This window comes from Haematobia irritans, chromosome 4 (assembly GCF_050003625.1).
Source record: "Haematobia irritans isolate KBUSLIRL chromosome 4, ASM5000362v1, whole genome shotgun sequence".
Classification (NCBI taxonomy): domain Eukaryota; kingdom Metazoa; phylum Arthropoda; class Insecta; order Diptera; family Muscidae; genus Haematobia; species Haematobia irritans.
The window spans coordinates 631,009-645,559 of record NC_134400.1 but is presented as its reverse complement, the minus strand read 5'-3'; the positions used below and the strand labels follow the sequence as shown (position 1 = coordinate 645,559).

The 14,551-nt window shown below is 32.1% G+C and overlaps 1 long non-coding RNA gene across 1 annotated transcript; it reads right to left on the bottom strand.

Annotated features, from left to right (window-relative positions):
* Nucleotides 1-6,110: 6,110 nt before the first annotated feature.
* Nucleotides 6,111-6,571, bottom strand: LOC142233329 (uncharacterized). The gene is made up of 2 exons (XR_012721387.1): nt 6,400-6,571; nt 6,111-6,336 (listed from the first exon to the last, which is right to left on the bottom strand). It is a non-coding gene; the product is annotated as an uncharacterized LOC142233329 (long non-coding RNA).
* Nucleotides 6,572-14,551: the final 7,980 nt, after the last annotated feature.

The following is a 14,551-nucleotide window of genomic DNA, read 5'->3' as shown; positions in this document are numbered from 1 at the left end:
ATATATATATATATATATATATATATATATATATATATATATATATATATATATATATATATATATATATATATATATATATATATATATATATATATATATATATATATATATATATATATATATATATATATATATATATATATATATATATGTGTGTGTGTGTGTGTGTTTGTTTGTGTGTGCGTGTGTGTGTTTGTGTGTGTATACAAGTATATGCATCGTTCTTAATACCTCTGTTTAATTCCAATATTTGAACAATACCCTACAAACTGAAATTTTCAATTCATTCCAATAAAACATGATGCAATTTTAGATGCATTCTTGTGTTTATTTCACCTACAATGGAAGAGTTCTATGTAAGGAGCAAACGAACACTGATTTTGGTAATAAAATTCAATGATTTGCAAGCGTTGCTCGTTAGTAAGTCTATTCATGATGAAATGTCAAAGCATACTGAGCATCTTTCTCTTTGACACCATGTCTGAAATCCCACGTGATCTGTCAAATACTAATGCATGAAAATCCTAACCTCAAAAGAATCACCCTTTATTAGAGAGTACGTTTGGTGTAGGATATCATATAATCGTTACGTAATCGGTACCATTTGATACCAATTATTGGCCACCACTGTATGGTACAAGTCAAAAAATAACAACAGACATTGGCTGCTGTTTCTAGCAGACTTCTTTCTATGAGGTTAGCCACACCTGTATGGTACAAAATTAATATGGTTTGATATTAAATTCGTTAAATTTTGGAATAAAACTATTTAATCCCGCATGTTTTTTTCTATCGATATATGTGCAAAGATACATAATTTGTTGGAATTCAGTTAGATGATGAAGTTAACCACATATACATTTTTTGTACTTCATAGTTGTTAAAATAGTTATGATTGGGCGCTTACAACAATTTCACACTAACAAACTATTTTTTAACTATCGCATTGATACTTCTTCTAACTAATTTAGGGACATATTTGTAGATCGTTTTGTTGTATATTCATGAATTTTTTTCACTGTGAATTGTAAAAGCAATGCCCAGTTTTAGGATCGGAAATTGTAGATCTATGGCTAATTTTCCACAAAACGAAATATTACCTCAAAGCACAAAGCATCGAAATATGGAAAGATCTGAAATAAACATTTCATTTGTATACAATAAAATCTAAAAATATCCACTCATTTGGTTTTTGTTTAATATTTCTCTTCGCACCTTGTAAACATTTCACTTGTTCTGTTCTCACTGCTGTTGCGTGACTTGGGTGGGTGGGAGTTGGTGGAAACCAGATCAAGCATTCGTTCTTCCTTATTCATGGAATCGTAATGCTCGGGCGCAAACATCTGTGGCAGCCATGTATGGAGGTATGTGTGGCATGGATCCACCCATCCACAGATGCGATGAAAAAGAAAATTAAGAGAAAATTGTTTAGATAATCGTAAACAATTAAACGACGTGCACAGCGGTATCGCGTTTTCGATGCAACAGTGGCGTAGATGGTATTAAATTTAGGGCCCAACATTTGCTATTCTTTTTTTTTTCGTAAAAAGCCAAAAGGTACTATGTTTATTTTCTTCCACGCTAACGGTTTTTAATTAATAAATTTCTTCATCCACTATTGATTTTTGTACTAGGATAAATTGACTCGTACACCCAAAGAAAAAAGAAAAAAAATACTTTCCTCCGGAATGAAATTTTAGGCAAATGATATTTCCCCTTGTTAAAAAGTATTTTCTTTAAGAGTTTTACATATGATAGACGATGGTGTGGATAGTATTAAATGCAGGGCCCAATATTTGCTGTTCTTTTGTCTCATTAAAATCCACCCAAAGGTGGGTACTATGTATGTTCATTTTTTCCACGCTAACGTTTTTTTCATTAATTAATTTCATTCTCCACCATTGAGTTTTGCTCTAGGATAAATTGACTCCTATGTCAAATTATGCAATCTACGGCTCTTACAGTTTAATGTGTGGCTGCTCAGTGGACTTGCTTATTCAAATTGTTCCAAAGCCAAAACACACAAATACACATTTGTATTTTACTTGTTAATGTACACATGTGGTCTTATACCACAAATATACATGGTATTTTATTGCTCCTTACATAGAACTCTTCCATTGTAGGTGAAATAAACACAAGAATGCATCTAAAATTGCATCATGTTTTATTGGAATGAATTGAAAATTTCAGTTTGTAGGGTATTGTTCAAATATTGGAATTAAACAGAGGTATTAAGAACGATGCATATACTTGTATACACACACAAACACACACACGCACACACAAACAAACACACACACACACACACATATATATATATATATATATATATATATATATATATATATATATATATATATATATATATATATATATATATATATATATATATATATATATATATATATATATATATATATATATATATATATATATATATGTGTGTGTGTGTGTGTGTTTGTTTGTGTGTGCGTGTGTGTGTTTGTGTGTGTATACAAGTATATGCATCGTTCTAATACCTCTGTTTAATTCCAATATTTGAACAATACCCTACAAACTGAAATTTTCAATTCATTCCAATAAAACATGATGCAATTTTAGATGCATTCTTGTGTTTATTTCACCTACAATGGAAGAGTTCTATGTAAGGAGCAATAAAATACCATGTATATTTGTGGTATAAGACCACATGTGTACATTAACAAGTAAAATACAAATGTGTATTTGTGTGTTTTGGCTTTGGAACAATTTGAATAAGCAAGTCCACTGAGCAGCCACACATTAAACTGTAAGAGCCGTAGATTGCATAATTTGACATAGGAGTCAATTTATCCTAGAGCAAAACTCAATGGTGGAGAATGAAATTAATTAATGAAAAAAACGTTAGCGTGGAAAAAATGAACATACATAGTACCCACCTTTGGGTGGATTTTAATGAGACAAAAGAACAGCAAATATTGGGCCCTGCATTTAATACTATCCACACCATCGTCTATCATATGTAAAACTCTTAAAGAAAATACTTTTTAACAAGGGGAAATATCATTTGCCTAAAATTTCATTCCGGAGGAAAGTATTTTTTTTCTTTTTTCTTTGGGTGTACGAGTCAATTTATCCTAGTACAAAAATCAATAGTGGATGAAGAAATTTATTAATTAAAAACCGTTAGCGTGGAAGAAAATAAACATAGTACCTTTTGGCTTTTTACGAAAAAAAAAAGAATAGCAAATGTTGGGCCCTAAATTTAATACCATCTACGCCACTGTTGCATCGAAAACGCGATACCGCTGTGCACGTCGTTTAATTGTTTACGATTATCTAAACAATTTTCTCTTAATTTTCTTTTTCATCGCATCTGTGGATGGGTGGATCCATGCCACACATACCTCCATACATGGCTGCCACAGATGTTTGCGCCCGAGCATTACGATTCCATGAATAAGGAAGAACGAATGCTTGATCTGGTTTCCACCAACTCCCACCCACCCAAGTCACGCAACAGCAGTGAGAACAGAACAAGTGAAATGTTTACAAGGTGCGAAGAGAAATATTAAACAAAAACCAAATGAGTGGATATTTTTAGATTTTATTGTATACAAATGAAATGTTTATTTCAGATCTTTCCATATTTCGATGCTTTGTGCTTTGAGGTAATATTTCGTTTTGTGGAAAATTAGCCATAGATCTACAATTTCCGATCCTAAAACTGGGCATTGCTTTTACAATTCACAGTGAAAAAAATTCATGAATATACAACAAAACGATCTACAAATATGTCCCTAAATTAGTTAGAAGAAGTATCAATGCGATAGTTAAAAAATAGTTTGTTAGTGTGAAATTGTTGTAAGCGCCCAATCATAACTATTTTAACAACTATGAAGTACAAAAAATGTATATGTGGTTAACTTCATCATCTAACTGAATTCCAACAAATTATGTATCTTTGCACATATATCGATAGAAAAAAACATGCGGGATTAAATAGTTTTATTCCAAAATTTAACGAATTTAATATCAAACCATATTAATTTTGTACCATACAGGTGTGGCTAACCTCATAGAAAGAAGTCTGCTAGAAACAGCAGCCAATGTCTGTTGTTATTTTTTGACTTGTACCATACAGTGGTGGCCAATAATTGGTATCAAATGGTACCGATTACGTAACGATTATATGATATCCTACACCAAACGTACTCTCTAATAAAGGGTGATTCTTTTGAGGTTAGGATTTTCATGCATTAGTATTTGACAGATCACGTGGGATTTCAGACATGGTGTCAAAGAGAAAGATGCTCAGTATGCTTTGACATTTCATCATGAATAGACTTACTAACGAGCAACGCTTGCAAATCATTGAATTTTATTACCAAAATCAGTGTTCGTTTCGAAATGTGTTTCCGCTTTTTTATCGACAAATTTTGTTCAGCGATGAGGCTCATTTCTGGTTGAATGGCTACGTAAATAAGCAAAATTGCCGCATTTGGAGTGAAGAGCAACCAGAAGCCGTTCAAGAACTGCCCATGCATCCCGAAAAATGCACTGTTTGGTGTGGTTTGTACGCTGGTGGAATCATTGGACCGTATTTTTTCAAAGATGCTGTTGGACGCAACGTTACGGTGAATGGCGATCGCTATCGTTCGATGCTAACAAACTTTTTGTTGCCAAAAATGGAAGAACTGAACTTGGTTGACATGTGGTTTCAACAAGATGGCGCTACATGCCACACAGCTCGCGATTCTATGGCCATTTTGAGGGAAAACTTCGGAGAACAATTCATCTCAAGAAATGGACCGGTAAGTTGGCCACCAAGATCATGCGATTTGACGCCTTTAGACTATTTTTTGTGGGGCTACGTCAAGTCTAAAGTCTACAGAAATAAGCCAGCAACTATTCCAGCTTTGGAAGACAACATTTCCGAAGAAATTCGGGCTATTCCGGCCGAAATGCTCGAAAAAGTTGCCCAAAATTGGACTTTCCGAATGGACCACCTAAGACGCAGCCGCGGTCAACATTTAAATGAGATTATCTTCAAAAAGTAAATGTCATGGACCAATCTAACGTTTCAAATAAAGAACCGATGAGATTTTGCAAATTTTATGCGTTTTTTTAAAAAAAAAAGTTATCAAGCTCTTAACAAATCACCCTTTAGTATTCGTATGCGCAACCGCTTTGAAAAACGAGTATGGTTAACGTTATTCTCTTGTATCTTCGAAAAGATCTTAAAAAATGTTATTTTACCCTGAATCCAAAGTCGGGTTTGTTTATATCAGTGAAAATTAATGGCATAATGCCTCACATATGACACAAATACTATTAGCTAGAAAATTAATTTTTTTTTTTTATATTGTTTTCAATCTATGCAAAAGACGTTTACCACAACATTTTCGTGCAGCATATTTGAAAAGTTCATCAAGTTAATCAATGATATATGCGAAAATAAATATGGTATAGCTAACTTTAAGTACGATTAGGTACAATCATAAAAAATTACAAAAAAAAAACAGTAGTCGATAAATGCTGTTTTATTTTTGTAATTCTTGGTCTATCGAAAAACAATTTGTAATATTTTCAGGTTACTCAAAAGATTTTCCACAATTAAAAATAGATTTTGTATGTTATATTATATTTTTCTAATAATTGTAAAATTTCTAATAATCTCAAATATTTCTAAAAGCGGTATAGAAGTCGACTTTTGATATCGGGACTTTCGATAGTCGATTTTGGTTCCTATAAAAAGTCTATAAGTGGACTGTGACCACTATGAAAAGACAATTAGAAATTTGAATGTCGGATCCCACCTGACCACAAGGTTTGTTATCGTATTCGATATAGATATATTCTCGTTTTTTTCCCGAGGAAAACTATCGAAAACGATATCGAGAATGGTTCGAAAAAACTTCGAAAAACGTTCATCTGTCGTGCTGTTACTGCCAGAAAACTCTTCGTTTCCGAAGGCTTGCTAGTGATTTGTTAAAGAAGGTTTCGCGATATCTATAATTGATCGTTAACGAATCTATTTCGAATTCGTTTTCGTATTCGATATCATTCCGCTTTCGAAGGTTTTCTATACTGTTTTGTTCCCATTATAAGTTGTGTAGTAAAAGAAAATTTTTAAGTTTGTTTTTATTTTATAGATAATTATAATACAAAATAATATAGATATTAGTGTTGCGAACAAAATACTTAAAATATTTAAATTTAGGAATATATGTATTTAAAGTGATTTAAGGCACTGCATTGACTTCTTTGCGCGGAATTTCTTATTAAACCGGTCGTGGCTATACCATTGAAAAGGACTATAATCAATGAGTAACATTTTCCTGGATACATCTGAAAATTAAACATGAAAGAAAATTGGTAGTTTTTTTAAAGATATATAAATAAATTACTTACCTCTTCTAGATTCGCTAAGACACTTCACCCGCACTTAACAATTTCTTAAACTGAAATGACTTTTTAATCTCTGTCTTTATCAAAAACAAACATGACGGAACACCAACAAATAAGCCGAAAAATATTCATTATTACTTCGACCAACGAACGTTCGAAATTTTTCTATTGTCGAACTTTTCTCGAATAATGTGCGCGATAATTTATTGCGAAAAATGTTCGCTTTAGCGAACCTTCGCCATTTCTCGGCACTTTGATCGGGTGGGATAGTCGATTTTGATACAAGTAGAAGTTATATTCGTATGTGTATGGATCTCTATATAAATTTAATTCGAAATTTTCCAAATTCAATGGTATTTGCCCTTGGACTAAAAATTCCACTGTCAAGTTTCATTACGATCGGATAATAATTTCCTTTATTTTCCGAATGACACAGCCAAGGCTTAATGCACACAGCACGTGATTCTGAATCGATTAGAATTTAAATTTCTGTGGAGTGGATTTTGAGTTTATATTTGACACACTAAAAAGCAGACACCTTTCAGAAATGGAAATTTTTTTCGACAAATTTGCTATATTATACCTTCCCAATAAGCATAACATTTAGATGTCCACTACTGAGAGTATATTACTAGTCCTAGACTAGTATTTTTGGTATACATATTTTCAAATATATTATACCATGACCATACAATGGTTAAGGCTATCTTGTTATGTTATCGCGGCATTATAAATGGAAATGTATTGTAATGAAAATTGTCTATAAATTCTTTAAAGAAAAGTCTTGCATATTTAACAAATCACCATCTACATCGTCTTGGTACACTCTGCAATCAAGGCATCGAAATATTTACATGAGCATAACGTAACAATTGAGGAAGCCTCGTACACTTGCACAGGAAAAGTGAACAGGCAAAACGGAAACTATCAATCGCTTCGAACGTATATTGTATATACACTTTGCCCTTCCATATGCGTTTTCTGGGGTCCTCTGTTTAAAATCATTCTCACTCCTTCATCGATACAAATACACAAATGAGAGTATGAGCTAATAGCATTTACCAATATCTATGGCCGCTTTCAGTGATATTCTCGCCGCAAGATGCCACCGAAGCCTCTTCTACGATGGGGGTGCTGACGTCTTTTTACGATCGACGATCCTGCGCATCTCCATCCATCACGGCCTGTGTGTAGTGCTGTTGTGTTTGTTGTTGGTTCTAGTTGCGCTTTATTCTGTTGGAAGAAAACTAAATGAGAAAAATCTTTCGTGCTGGCTCTTTCCAACCCATGCGAGGAATGTTTTCAAAGCAAATCGTTAAAATATTGAAAAAAGAAACAAATACTGAAAATTCGAAAGAAAACAATTTCAACGACGGTGACTAAACACGACGACCGACAGCTTGGGGATTCGAAAATTTTGGAGTGTGGGTGCAGTGCGTCGCGACGCGTTTAACAGTTCACATCACCCACAGTTCAGTTATCTCTAGTGCTTCCTCCTCCGAAATATGGCATAGACTCTAGAACAAAAATCATTTCATAGGAAATTATGCACACATGCATTGTATGGTTGTACCATTAGAACACACGCTCCCACATATTTTTGGAGAGATGAGTCTATTTTTATATAAACTGAAAATAAAAAACTTATACAAAAGAATAACAAAAAAAAATAATAATAACAATAATAATAAAAAGTAATTCGTTGCTGTGAAAAAAGTTATGAACAAAAAGTGCAATACTACGAAGGAGGTGTTGTGGGAAAATGCCATACCATAAGGACGAAGAGTAAGTATTTTATTACCATGTTTCACATTCAAATGCGTGCGAGATTTGATGCGTTTGCAGCAAAATATTTTGTCATATTTGTTCAAAGATATTCCAAAATGGACTCATATGTTGTCGTATCCAGCATGGCCAGAAGAAGATGTTTGTTATGGCCTAAATGTGGTTCTTCATCTATGCATATGATTCGCACGATTTACTTGTAATTTGGCCAAAAATTAATTGCCTACATTTTTTTTGCAAATTGTCGCTGTCTTTGCAGCAGTTTGCTTCATTATTCATAGTCATTTTGCTCTTTCAGTCTCTCACATTCGTTCCCATATATATGTCACATTTCGCAGTTCGAAAATTGTGGCCTTGTCCATAATGCAAATATCGTTGTTTTTGGAAATATTTAGAACAATTGAAAATCTACCATTCGAAAATGTTTTTTTTACAAAATATTTAGTTTTTATTAAATCGAGCACAAGAATCTTTTTGTTTTATAATTATTTGTGCAATATATTAAATGAAAAACATACGAAAACAAAACCTAGGGGATGGTAAATAATCAATACAAATAATACATCGATACAGTCACACGAAGAACAATTTTATATAACATTTACTGAACAATTCGAGTACGATATTTAAATACAACAAACAAATGTTAAGAGAGAATTTAAAATCCTACTAATATTCGAAACAAATTGTTTATATGGTTGTAAAAGTTTCATATAAGTGATGTGAGATATCACTCGTCAGATAAGACCACATAGTCCTCACTTATTGACTGATTTTTTATACACAAATGAAGTTTATTATTTCTTTAAATTTGTAAATTTTACTACAAATGCGCCTATCCTGAACTTCGTATGGCACTAAAGACATTCTTGCAATTTTGAACTCCAATTTTTTCCTTCCTTTCCATTTGTCGAAAAATATTTACTTATTTTTGTGATATCGACGTGATGTCAGCGTTTGTAATCCTTTTCAGTTAAAATTTTCTAAAAATAGTCTTAATTTTGTAAAATTAACCTAAATTTTTCTTCTGGTGGGTTCACTGTTTTTTTTCAGCGTAGATACATAACACCGATTTATACATGAGTCTGGTAATTACCCTTCAGTTTGTAAGAGATCTTCGTCAACATTCGAAGAAGACGATTCTCTGTCGTGAGCCTTAAATATCATCTATGTCAATTCAGTTGTATTTGGTCGTCTTCAAATTCATATTAAGATATTTTCTCATTAGTTTAAAGTTTTATTTTTAAAGTCGTAGATAAGGTTGGATAATTAATGCTTGAAATATTTAATTTATATAATTTACTTGAAATTTTCATTTTTAATATTCGGGCAGAGTGGGAATGAGAATAATCCAAGAAACTTGGATGATGTTCCTCTATGAAACCTGATTAGTCATTGTGAATACTTCAATAATCATAAATGAAGCAACATACATGAGCTGATTTGCTAGAAATTTTCAAAAAAAAAAAAAAACAAAACAAAAAAAAGATTTGTTAAGCTTAAAATACGACACTCCATCCTTCGATATCTAGACGAGAAGATGCTCCTTATCTTTGTTCGCTTTTTGGCAAGTTTAGAATCCTAGTATTTCCTTGAAAATTTTGTTTCATAGTTTCTTCATATGATGGCAAATTTTTTAATAGATTTTTACATCAGAAAATAATTCACGGTGTATATATGTATTGAGAATTGTCCCAAAAAAAGTAGTAAGTCATTCGTACATAAACGACGAAAACCCCCAGAGACTACCCTTTAATCAGAGTTTTGTTTTTATTATTGCTTATAAAGTTATTTTTATAATTAAGTTAAATATTGTATCGAACATTTTGTCTTTTGAAATATATGGCGAATAAATTTTCCCTATGATTCCTTATAAACGAATTTCTATCTCCATATATATAGGTACACCCCACATGAAAAGTGGGTGCGCATTTTTGCGGCCATTCTCAACGACATTTGGCACAGACATACTAGGGAGTCGAAATTGGTATTGGCCAATAAAAATGTTTATGTTTCAACAACAACTGAAACAAAACAAAACGTCATTCACTACTCCAGCCTTTTTCCATCATTAGTTCACTTATAAAGTAACTAAAGAGCAAAAGATCAAAATGCTAAACTGTAGTTCTTCAATCGAATTGCGTTTCTATACACTAACATCCTCAGAAGATGGCTAATATTCCCATATAGCACTTGTTGTAAACATTCATAACATTTGGAAGAAATACCACATCAGCCCCATTGGAGGGGGTGGCTAAGCAATGGCCAGTTTTAAGATCTTATTTTGTTGCCATTTAAAAATAGCACCATGAACTCTTGTTGCTGGTAGAGGGCGGTGAGATGATATGTATGTTACCCCATATTCCATCTAAAATGTTCCTCTATTACCCAGCCGCCTTGTATGGTTCAAATAGGGTGAGTATATTAGAGGGTTATAGTTTCACTCGAAATTGTGAATGGGTATAATGATGAAAGTTTCGCAATGGAAATGTGGAGAGTGAACGTAATGATGTTCTTCCATACATTAGGGGGTGTCGAAAATGTTCAATAATTGTGCCAGAGGTTTCGGCACAATTATTGAGGTTTCTCTGCCTAGTGGTACAATACGTTAAGCCTGCAAACATATACAGCATTGTACTGTAAACCTTAAAGGTAATGACACATAGAACGACTCAAATATTTTCCATAAACGAAAGAAAAAAAAATATCGCCTACGGAAATTAATATACGAATATACATTTTGAATCTATTCACCCTAAATATTGAATTTATTCTACCAACAATAATACAATCTTAATTAAAAAAAAAAAAACAAGAGGAATAATAAAATTTTTGGCATAGAAAGTTTGCTTGATTCTAAATACAAAGTTTTTATGAATAGAATTCGAAAGAAAATTAATTTTTCCGTAGATATGAAATGAATACAAAAATTGTAAAGTCAAAAAATGAAGAAAGTCATCTTTTGTGTGCAAAAAAACCTAAAGGGCCAATGAAAGTATCCCAAAGCAACGATAGGGTTTAAATATCCTTATACTTAAATATACTTAAAAGGAAATTTTGTTAGCTTAAAAACAAGGAAATTTTGTATTTTCGTTTATCCTCTTGTAAACCATTGAACAATGAAACGAAAATATTTCGTTGCTTGTTTGTTGTTGATGGAAAAAATATATCTTCCGTGTTTATGTTGTTACAAAAAACTAAGAGTTGTTAAATTGTGTGTGTGTTTATTTACATATATATGTGTGGACACAAGTATGAATGTATGTGGATTCTTTATGGCAATGTTGAATGTGGAACTTGTGTTTTGAAACCACTTAAATTGTGTTTTTTTTTTAACCAATAGTATGTGAATACAGGGTAGATGATACAATTCAAATTAATTAATTTTTTTACCAACAGAAAAAGCTATAAATTATGGGGAAAATTTCTATAAATCTGTCGAAATTTCAAATTTGATTTGATTAAAAGATCACAACAAATACAACAACCAAAGAACCATTTAAGTATGCATATGTTTATGTTTATTTTGTAGATGCCTCGAAAGTAATTTTTCATATGGACGAAGAGTATTATATGTAGCCATTTACGTATGGATGGATGTATACATCTATTCACATTCCTTTATAAACACAAAATAGGAGAGGCCATATGGCTAAATTTATAATACTTGAGTATCATAATGATGAATCCATCGAAATAACATACAGTCTTTGTTTGTATCTATATATGTTAACATGAATACACATAGGACCAAACATAATAAAGTACTATGGATCTGTATATTATTAATCTAACCGCCAATTTGGGATACTAGTGAATATTGAGTGATGTAGCAGCTAATTCATAACCACACCTAGATATTTCTCAATCACATTTCACAATCACAAGTAATGGATCTAATATTTCGTAACTTCTTTTGAAGGTTTTATAAAAGTTTATATTGTCAGGTTATTAAGTACAACTAAAAACTGTTGCTGAAGTTAGGCAAAGTCTGATATGGATCATATTGAGCTTTAACACCCTATATTCATATGATATTCAGTAAGCGAATGACAGATTTTTGATCGTAATGAAATTATATACGAGTCGAATATTAGAAGTTAAGATCAACGAACAATATTAATATCAAAAGTGAACAACAAGAATCCAAGCTGAATATACTGAAACAAATATTTTACTCCGAAAAATCAAAGACTCGCCAGAGGTTGTGTGGTTTTAATCAACCAACACTGAAAAAACAGTGAACCCACCAGGAAAGATAACTTTCGATTAATTTTAGAAAATTTTGAACTTTTTTAGAAAATTTTAACTAAACGGTATTACAAGCGCTGGCATCACTCCGATATGGCACAAATAAGTAAATATTTTTCGACAAATTCAAGAAAATTTATTAGACATAACTAAATTTTTTCAGTAGTTAAAGAAAATTTTGTAGTTTTAAGAGAAATCTTGGAGTTCAAAATTGCAAGAATGTCTTTAGTGACATACGAAGTTCATGACGGACACATTTTTGGTAAAATTTACAAATTTAAAGTAATAATGAACTATTTTGTAAGAAATACGAAATTAGGAAATCTTTATGCTTTATTTGTGTATAACTTTTTCCCGTTTTTTAGTTCATTTAACTAACATACGCAAAAAATTATTTGACTAAAATAAACTTTTTCCAAACATAATGATTCTATGAACTAATATAAAGTTAATATGGCTTTAGTGAAATAGAGAGTTCACTTTTTTTTGAGTGAAGATACAGCTCTTTGCTAATATCTCATATACTTATTACCCAATCTCCCTGGCATCATTTAGGACAACGCCTCTCCCACTATGTTCATACATCATGGTGAAAACGCCAAAATTAATATAAAACAGCATGCATTTAGTGATTTTAGCTCGTTAAACCTATTTGTATGGTAGGTTAGGAACGACCTGCTAAAATTCGAGTTAATTTGTCTTTTTCCGCTTACTGGCGCTATTATTTGAGACGACAGGAAAGGGAAAAAGGCGCATAGACTACGAATGGAAACAACGCAGGTCTTCGTCGTAAGGCCAAATATGTATACGGAAATGCATTCATTTGATCTATGAAGTGGTTATTTAATGCATTAGGAAGGGTCGAAGAAGGGATACTACTCTCACTGTTTTGGGAATTGCTTTCGTGGATGTGGACAAAAATTTTGAGTTGGGACCTGATAAGGAATTTTCGAATTTTTCGAAATCTGAAATACTTGAAATTGAATACTTGTTTTTTTCCAGAAGATCGACGGGTATTTTCCAAGCACCAACTTACACTTTACTCTTCGTGACCAAAATATTTGTATACTATTGTGAAGTCATTACTACGGGTACTCATATTGCCTTCCTCTGCGTAGATATGATTTGTTGTTATTTCGTATTTTATTGTTTGTTTTTACAATTTATTACTAAATTTAAGTTCTTTGAAGCCTATTTTCCTGACATAAAAAATAAATTAATACTCTCATGATATTTGGTCACAGATCTCCTTATCTTTTAAAATGTTGGACTTTTCGAATTCAAAAACTGTCTTTATTATGGCAGTTATACTTTGTGTCCAATTTTTAAATCATTAGTGATTTTTGCGGCAGAACCCAAGATGTATAAGTTTCTGTTCAGGGAATGCCGAAAATTAATGTTTTGTCGGAAAAAGTCAATTTAGTTCCTGTGAATATAATCATTCGATGTAAATATATGCGTTTATCCACTTTATTAGCTGGTTAACACAAACTTCATATTTATGAGGCGATTTATTGCTACATACACCACCAATCTGCCTTAATATATATGCTAACATTTACAAGATTTGTTTACATTCGACCTCCCTGGATTGAAAATTGATTTGCATCATTATATACACAAGCATACATATTAACTCACACATGCATATACATACATATATAATGACACATAAACAATTGCTCATATTTATACTTTATTGCTATAGCCTACTAATTCCGCTGCTACCGGTTCTTTTCTGCAACTTTTCGTTCCTATGACTATGATGATTGTGGGTGTGTGAGTATGTTTGTATGCATATATACGCCAACATACTATACATTCAGCCATACGCATAAGCTTCCAATAGAGTTGGCCCATTGCCAGGCGCATTGGCATTACGAACGTATTTCGTAGTTGTTTTTTTTTTATTGTTTTTCTTGCTCGACCAAATTGAAAATTGTAGTCTGTTTTATTTCATAAATGATTTCCATTCAAGTTTTCCCCGGTTTTTCATAAGTAGTTTTTTTTCATCATTATTGGTTTTAGGAAATCTTTTGGGACTTTTGTTTGCAAGACAATTCTCATCAATTTACCGCCAATGTTAACTTTTCCAAATACATGGAAATCCAGAAATATA